General features: G+C 46.6%; 1 long non-coding RNA gene across 1 annotated transcript in view; it reads left to right on the forward strand.

Annotated features, from left to right (window-relative positions):
• Positions 1-738: 738 nt before the first annotated feature.
• Positions 739-7669, forward strand: part of LOC308116284 — a 38739-nt gene continuing 31808 nt past the window's right edge. Inside the window, exons 1-2 of the long non-coding RNA XR_013935765.1 lie at positions 739-1132; positions 5002-5026. This is a non-coding gene — a long non-coding RNA (uncharacterized lncRNA). The remainder of the gene's footprint in view (positions 1133-5001; positions 5027-7669) is intronic.

A 7669-nucleotide genomic window follows, 5' to 3' on the forward strand; every position in this document is an offset into this window, starting at 1 on the left:
CATAAGCCCCACCCTTCTCTTCTTGCCAGCTGAATTAATTTGATACTATTTTTGAAAGTCAGTGTTTCTAAGGGATACCTAATGACGCAATGACGTCAATGCAGGTCAATAGCACACTGCTGGAGAAGAGGACCAGGGAGGGGGGAGGAGGAGGGGGGGGGGGGGGGGTAGATAAAGAGACAAACACAGGGAGATGGAGAGAGGCAGAGAAATGAGAGAAAAGGGGTGATTGCAGACGTCTGCGTCGAGACAGCAGCCAGAGCTGCTCTCCGTGTGTTGTGACATGAGAGTTTCTCTCCTCCCAGAGATTTCTCCTCTTTCTGTGAATTCCAATAATAGCGTGGACTCGCAGTCGTGCTCCTCTTGTCCCATTCATGCTTTCTGTCTCTGTCTGGAAAGTCATTCACGCGCCTCGACGCGCGCGCAGTAAAAAAATAAATAAAAGAAAGAAAGAAAGAAAGAAAGAGAGAGAGAGAGAGAGAGAGAGAGAGAGAGAGAGAGAGAGAGAGAGAGAGAGAGAGAGAGAGAGAGAGAGAGAGAGAGAGAGAGAGAGAGAGAGAGAGAGAGAGTGTGTGTGTGTGTGTGTGTGTGTGTGTGTGTGTGTGTGTGTGTGTGTGTGTGTGTGTGTGTGTGTGTGTGTGTGTGTGTGTGTGTGTGTGTGTGTGTGTGTGTGTGTGTGTGTATGTATGTGTGTGTGTGGCGCGCCTTCCCAAATGCGTAAAGTCCCTCTGATTTGGCGGGCTCTTTCTATCAGCAGGCACACATTGTAACTCTCGTACCCCCTCCTCTCCTCTCCTCTCCTCTCCTCTCCTCTCCTCTCCTCTCCTCTCCAGCCGCCACCACCTTTACACTTTACACTCTCTAAACCTTTCACCCTTCCCAGAGCCTCCAACCAACCAGTCCACCTTTTCTTTCTGAACAGGCTCCCTCTATCCTGAGTGGCTATGCCAAATATCTTACTCCGACAGAACAGGGAGACGACGCACATCGGGCTGACCTGCTTTCTCCATCCTGACGCAGGAGGAGCGACTGTAGGCTTGCCCTGCTTTTGCCCGGTCTCATTCAGTCTCAACCAAATGCCTTCTTGAACAGAGTTTTAGAAAGCGAAAAAAAAAAAAAAAAGATCTAAAAGGTAAGTGTTGTCTTCTGTAGATGTTCGTGAATCCAGAACCAGAGCTACTTGTGAAGGAAGTTTGTAGTTCATACCTTCATGCGAGGATATTTCAGGACTCAGGATCACTGAGGAGTCGGGATAAAGTGTCAGGGTCAGGTTGCTCACCGATTTCATTCAAATTGCACGTTTTTTAAACAAGGGTGTGCAGTATATGCCAGTTTATTGTGAGACATGCCTTTTCGTTCTTTCGAGACATTTTTAACCTACAATCGTGCCTTTAAAGGATTCCAATAAGATTCTGTCATAACAAATTGCACAAGTGGTCTCGGTGCAGGTTCACTGCAGGGCATGCCGGTGTTGTAGTCAGCGTTGCTGACATCTGTGACTGATCGGAGTAGGTACAAAACACAAGAGTGGAGATGTACTCTGGAGGGATTTTTTTTTTGTGTGCATGTTTTTCCACGTCGGATGGGATTTTGCAGACAGTCAAAGAGAGCGGGCTGCGGTAATGCGTAGGAGTGTTCACGTGTTGGGGATCCTCTGCTTTAGGCTGGCTGCTCTGCTGCGATGCCTAGTAACAACTAAGACAGGGGCTGAAACAGAGGGAAACTTTGGCAAATCTATTTTTTTCTGACGCTGTAGCATCCTGCGTTGTTCCTGCCGTGACAGTAAGAAGAGAGCGTTTGAGGGAGAGCATGATGTTCATGTAAGTTTTTTTTTTTTTTTTAATTATACTTGGCGTGTGACAAGACGCCTTCAGTTCTCTGCTCGCAGACAACTTTTCCCCTGCAGATACGCGTCTGTCCACTAATGCTTTCAGTCACACCAATGTTACAGGTAGTCCAATTTTTTTTTCTTCCCGTGGCAGCATTATAACTGCATTTCCAAATAACGCATGCATCAAAACCCTATTTGCTACAACGCGGTGCGTACATCAGATGGATACTAAGTGCAACAGAAAGCGGGTTGTGGGAGTTATAGAACAGACGAACCGAAAAGCAACTAACTCATTACCCCTCACTTTGTCACACAGGGAGTAAGCTTTTCAGGACCACGGACAGTGCGCAATTCACATCCAGTCGTGCAAAGCAACAGAGTGTCCTCATGTGGCACGTAACGTCAAAAAGAAGAAGAAAAAAAAAATACAGCAGGGATCTTTAGTTTGACACCTTTATAGATTTTATGAATCAAGATCTATCCAAAAGTGACGTCACAACGCATCAGAAACGGATCCAAAATGTTCTGCACAATTACCTTCACATAATGTACAAACAGGACAAAGTGAACTCTCCTTTGAAACGTCATCAGTTGTCTGTTTGTCAAGCATTTTTGAAAGCTACGTGGCAGGTAGGTTGATTTAATCATCTTGAAAACTGGATTTTCGGCATGTGTGTTTTATAAATGTAAATTTTCATTTTGAACCACTATGTACCTTTTGAAATGTCTGAAAAGTACATCCTGTTATTTTTTATTCTTAATGACTCTTGGCTGTTTGGACTCTGCAAAATTCATCTGAAAAAGACCCTCCAAAGTATATTGCTCAGTTGATTTACAGTTTATGGTGCACATGTAATAAGGGAATTTCAAAGTAAGCAATATGATTAAGGGTGGGCCATATAAATTGTTCATTTTGGCATTAATTCAATGCACCAGAAGTATTTGGTTTGCAAACAAGTATGTGTGTATATTATGAGCTTGAATACAACACCTGAGATTAATAGGTGGTGATGGGGAAGAGCTTCACCATGTTTCGTATATGTGAGACGAATTGGACAAAGCCCCCACCAAAAGAAAAAAACCCAGAGAAGTCTGCTTGGGCTTGTAACTTGCTGGAGTCAGGAGTGCAGTTTTTCTTTTTCTTTTTTAAAGAGAGCTTGGGTGAGACGAGGAGATTCCGGGCTTGATTTTGGCGACGCCATGTGGTGATATTGGGCACTGCACTAAGGAACCTCGGGTACCTCTTCCATTGATACTGCTCCTTCTTTGATTGAATGACTCTGGACTATTGGGAACTGTGTCTCCGTGTGTGTATACATATATGTGTTTGTGAATGTGAGGGGGCTTGTGGTGATGGTTTAGTGTGAAGCAGTTAGGATGCGTGAATGTGCCGGTTTTTTTTAATCGTTTATTAGATCTTATAAAACAAAAGAACAATGTTGTCAACCCATTTCAAATATTCACTTTACAAAACAAACAGTGTATCCCGTTATTCTTCACAAGGTACTTCATTATTGATGTCTTGGTGTACAGGGCACGTAAATCTGCTCTGTGAATGTGTCCCTATACATGCTCTCGCCAGCAGTCACTAACGTACAGTTGGCCTACAGGCAGAGATAAAAATAGCACAAACCGATGCGACGGGCGCAGCCCTTTTCCCTTCTCAGAGCCAACTTCTCCAGGCTGCCACTCATTGGATACTCACTATCTCCATTTCTTATAGACCCCAGTACCATCCACCTCAGCCCACCCCATCCCATCGTGTAGTCTCGTGAATGTCCACGCGGCACGGGCGCAGGTGGACGGCATGGAGATGGGGAGGGTCTTACAGTGAAGGAGTTATAGATATAGAAAGGTGAAGATGGGGTGGGGTGAGAGAAAGAGCATGAGGTTTATTTGTGTTTTGGGTCATTTCCACGGGTCTGATGATTTGCTACAGCCGACATGGAGGAGCAGGCGGCAGCAGCTCACCGTGTCTCCCCTCTCTTCCCCCGGTTTACAGATTCAGTGTTTTGTTCGCCAAATGCACTGAATACTTGGATATAAATTCTCCAAGACCAAAACAGCACCGACACTTGGTGGTGGTGGGTAGGGTGGGGTGGTGGTGGTGGTGGGGGTATAAAGACAATGGTGGGAGGGAGTGAGGACGGGAGGAGGGGAGGCTGGCTGGAAATCCAGATGCTCTCGCGTTAGAGGAGGGTTTTTTTTTGTTTTGTTTTTTACCAGGAGATAACCTACTCTAAAGCTCTGGTTTCCACGAGTCCACACCACATTATCTACCTGTATATTTTCTGGTCTTGTCACTGGTTTATTTATTTATTTTTCCTGTGCGCTGCGTTTTTGGTGCGCGGCGCTCTTTAATCAGGCTCTCCGGGCTGTAAAGTGAGAGAATCTAAACGTGACGTCAATGCCTAGTAACTGACGCAGCCCTTCAACAAAAAAAAAAAAATGTCATTTTATTTATTATTTTTCCTGTTCTCGCCAGCAAAGCTTAATTACAAAATGTTACACTGCTCCGTCGACTAAAGGAAAAAAAGAGAATCCCTCGGGGAGCGCCGGGTAGTCCGCGTTCATCAGTATTTGGACCTATTTAATGCTTATGAGTTTCAGCCGCCGAAGTGATTCTGGGACGAGAAGCTTCTGAAGAGGGCGACAAGACATCAAATATTGGCGATGATAATGGCAGCGTCGATGAGTTCCAGATCTTAGTAGTTGAGACGGGAAAGTGGTCTGCTTTAAGAGTGAAAAGAACGTAGTGGTGCTGTTTGAGGCAGATAGGACTAAAAAAAAAAAAAAAAAAAAAAAAACCAAAACACTGCAATGATGCAACGAGGGTGGGAATCGAGGTTCTTGTGCAGAGTTGGAGAAGCAAAATTAATTAACATTACATGCACTTCACGTAACGATCCAAAGCGATGCCTTTTGTGAGTGTTTTTTTTCCCTTCCTCGTACTGTGACCTAAAAATAGCATCATAGTTTTGATCGTGCGCCAGAAATAGACAGACGGGTATCACTTGTATAAAAAGGAGGCGATCCTGAGCAAACTTGGACGTGCCACTGTAAGCCTACATAATAACAAATGGAGGACAATAATCTGTTGCATTTCTCACACATCTTGTTGCGGCTCTCCACTAAAGTCTTTATCTTTCTCTGTGTTTCTCTCTCCACAGTTCAAAGCGAGGATCCCGCACCACGGTGAGTGAGATGTTTGCACATCCAGTGTTTAATTAAGTGTATTTTCATGTATTTCCTCGGGCATGCTGCCGAGTGCCTGCGCTGTTTTCCTTTCTCCCAATTTTACCATGTCTATTGCACGCAAGAAAGCAATTGTCGTAAGCATGAATTGTAATATATTGGCATGCTTGACGAGCCATGTTTGACTGTAGAGCCGAAGCAACCCTTCCTGCAGAGTAGGAATCACCCCTTTTAGTAAATAAGCTAGTGCAAAAACTCCCTTTGTCTGTGGGCGCTGTTGAGTCTCTATCACATATTTATTTTTTCCCCTCCCATCTCTATGCCTAACCGCGAAAGCGAGGGGAACCCTTCTCTGATGAGCGCTTTAAGGACGCATTTCCCCCGTTTTTTTTTTTTTTTAAGAGGAGCTGTACTGAAAGGAAAGCGGCGGTGGAGGAAGAGGAGGAGGAGATGGAGGGAGAGTGAAGTGAAGTGAAGGAGCTGTTGCTGCAGCAGAGCCCAGGCGCACCGCATGGGGAAACCCGGGAGCTGTCCAGCAAGCAATGGTGCTGAAACCGCACCAAGTGGCAGCAGCGGGCAGTTGCTGGTGTGTTTGCCTGCCTGCCTGCGTGCGTGTGTGTGTGTGTGTGTGTGTGTGTGTGTGTGTGTGTGTGTGTGTGTGTGTGTGTGTGTGTGTGTGTGTGTGTGTGTGTGTGTGTGTGTGTGTGTGTGTGTGTGTGTGTGTGTGTTCACGTGCGTGCATGTGTACGGGGCTGGTTGGTGCTGCTCCTGGCAGCCAAAAGCTTTATTAACTCCTGTTTGGAAACCAGTAGCGTCTATACGGAGTGAACCCTCTTTTTCCAGAAGCGACAACGCTGAAGCCACCCCCGCTTCCTTTAAGTTCCCTGCAACCGCTGATGGGAGACATTTGGCACGTAAAATGTTATTATAGATCTTTTTCCCGCCTGCGTGGTTTGAATAGCCTTGTCGGGTGCCATGGCAGACAGACGGAAAGATGGGGGTGGAGAGATGGGGGGAAGGAGGCATCGATTTGGGCCAGCTCGTCTTCTTCTCACGCAAGCCCTGTTGTATTAGAGCAATTACTTGAGGAAACAGCCTGATTTCTTTCCTAGTCCAACCATTTGAAGTGAAACAACGTCGCCGTCGCGCCGCGCAGCCGGGGACAAGTTTGCGGTGCTCCCAAAAGTGGCAGAAATAGTTGACGTTAAGTTTAACTCGATAGACTTGTCTTCAAAGCGGTTGTTTTTTTAAAACTTTTTATTTACCGATTTTGTTGAAAACCCTCTTAAATAATAATAATAAAAAAGGATATGTGTCCAGTAGCAGGAGCCTTTCTCCTAAACCAAGGGGTAGTTTTGAGAAGGAATCTGCTTTTCACCTAACGTAGGAATGTTGAATGAGCGACCCGGAACGGAAAGATGATGATCAGAGAATAGGCGTCTGCACAGTTCTGCAGCCCAACAGGGACACGAGAAGCGCGCTCACCCCGATCGCAGCCAGCATGTGCACGACTTTCTCCGGTCTTTCCCAGCATTCTGCATGCACGCTACTCGGCTACCGTGTCACAGATAGGTGGGGGCAACCAAAAAAGGAAAAAAGAAAAAGAAAGATCCATCAACCACCTGTCCTAGTGAAAATCCCATTCGCAATTCACCTCCGATACACCTCTCCAAACAGACACAGAAAATACCTCTTAAAAAGAAAATCTTCGTCGATAAAAACGCGTAAATGCCGACTCAAGGGATCGGATCTTGCTCAATAATTCAATACCGAGCGTGTAATTTCGGTGAAAACAATACTGATTCCCGAGTCGTGACTGCTAAAGTGAGTAATGTGCGAGTTGGCTGCGTCAGGAGAGGCAGTCACTGTGCAGTGCAGACGGTGGGGGAGAATCGTGACTGACTGGGTTGCAAATGAAAAGACCACCCAATGAAAACAAAAAAATCCCACCACGGGTGGGGGTAAAAGGGGTGAGGGGTGCGTGACAAGAGGCGGAAATAGTAGGGGTCTGGGTATCTGGTGAACTCCCCCCCCCCCAATCGCCTCTCCTCCGTTCAATCCCAGATATCTCTTTTCTCCCCTTAAACTTGTTATAGTGCGAGCCCTGCTTGCTGGCAGCCAACTTGAATGCAGACGAGTTTCATCAGTGATAGTGGGTCGGTGGAGAAAGAGAGAGAGAGAGAGAGAGAGAGAGAGAGAGAGAGAGAGAGAGAGAGAGAGAGAGCTAGAGAGAGAGCGAGAGAGAGACAGAGAGGGAGAGAGAGAGGGGGGGGGAGAGGGGGGGGGGGGGGGGGGTATGTTGGTATGTTGGATCAAGCCCGATACAAACACAGGGCTGGTGAACGGGAGGGGGAAGAGGGAGAAGTGGTGGTGGCGGTGGTGAACGAAGGGTGTGGGGGGGTTGGGGCGGGGGGGGGGGGGGGGGGGGGGGGTATCGTGACCCGGCCTCTACCTGGGTACAATAATTGCGGGTCCACGAAGGGGTAGCTGAGAGTTGTCTTTTGGAAGAGGGGGGTCGAGGTATTGCAGTGGCATCTGAAAAATTAATGGAACTGTTGCAGGAAAGCAGGTAAGTTATTCTTTTCATTCCACTCTTCCTCTGCTAAAGTCACAAATAACCCGAAAAAACACATTAAAAGACTG

Source organism: Lipophrys pholis (genome assembly GCF_963383615.2).
Source record: "Lipophrys pholis genome assembly, chromosome: 11".
Classification (NCBI taxonomy): Eukaryota; Metazoa; Chordata; class Actinopteri; order Blenniiformes; family Blenniidae; genus Lipophrys; species Lipophrys pholis.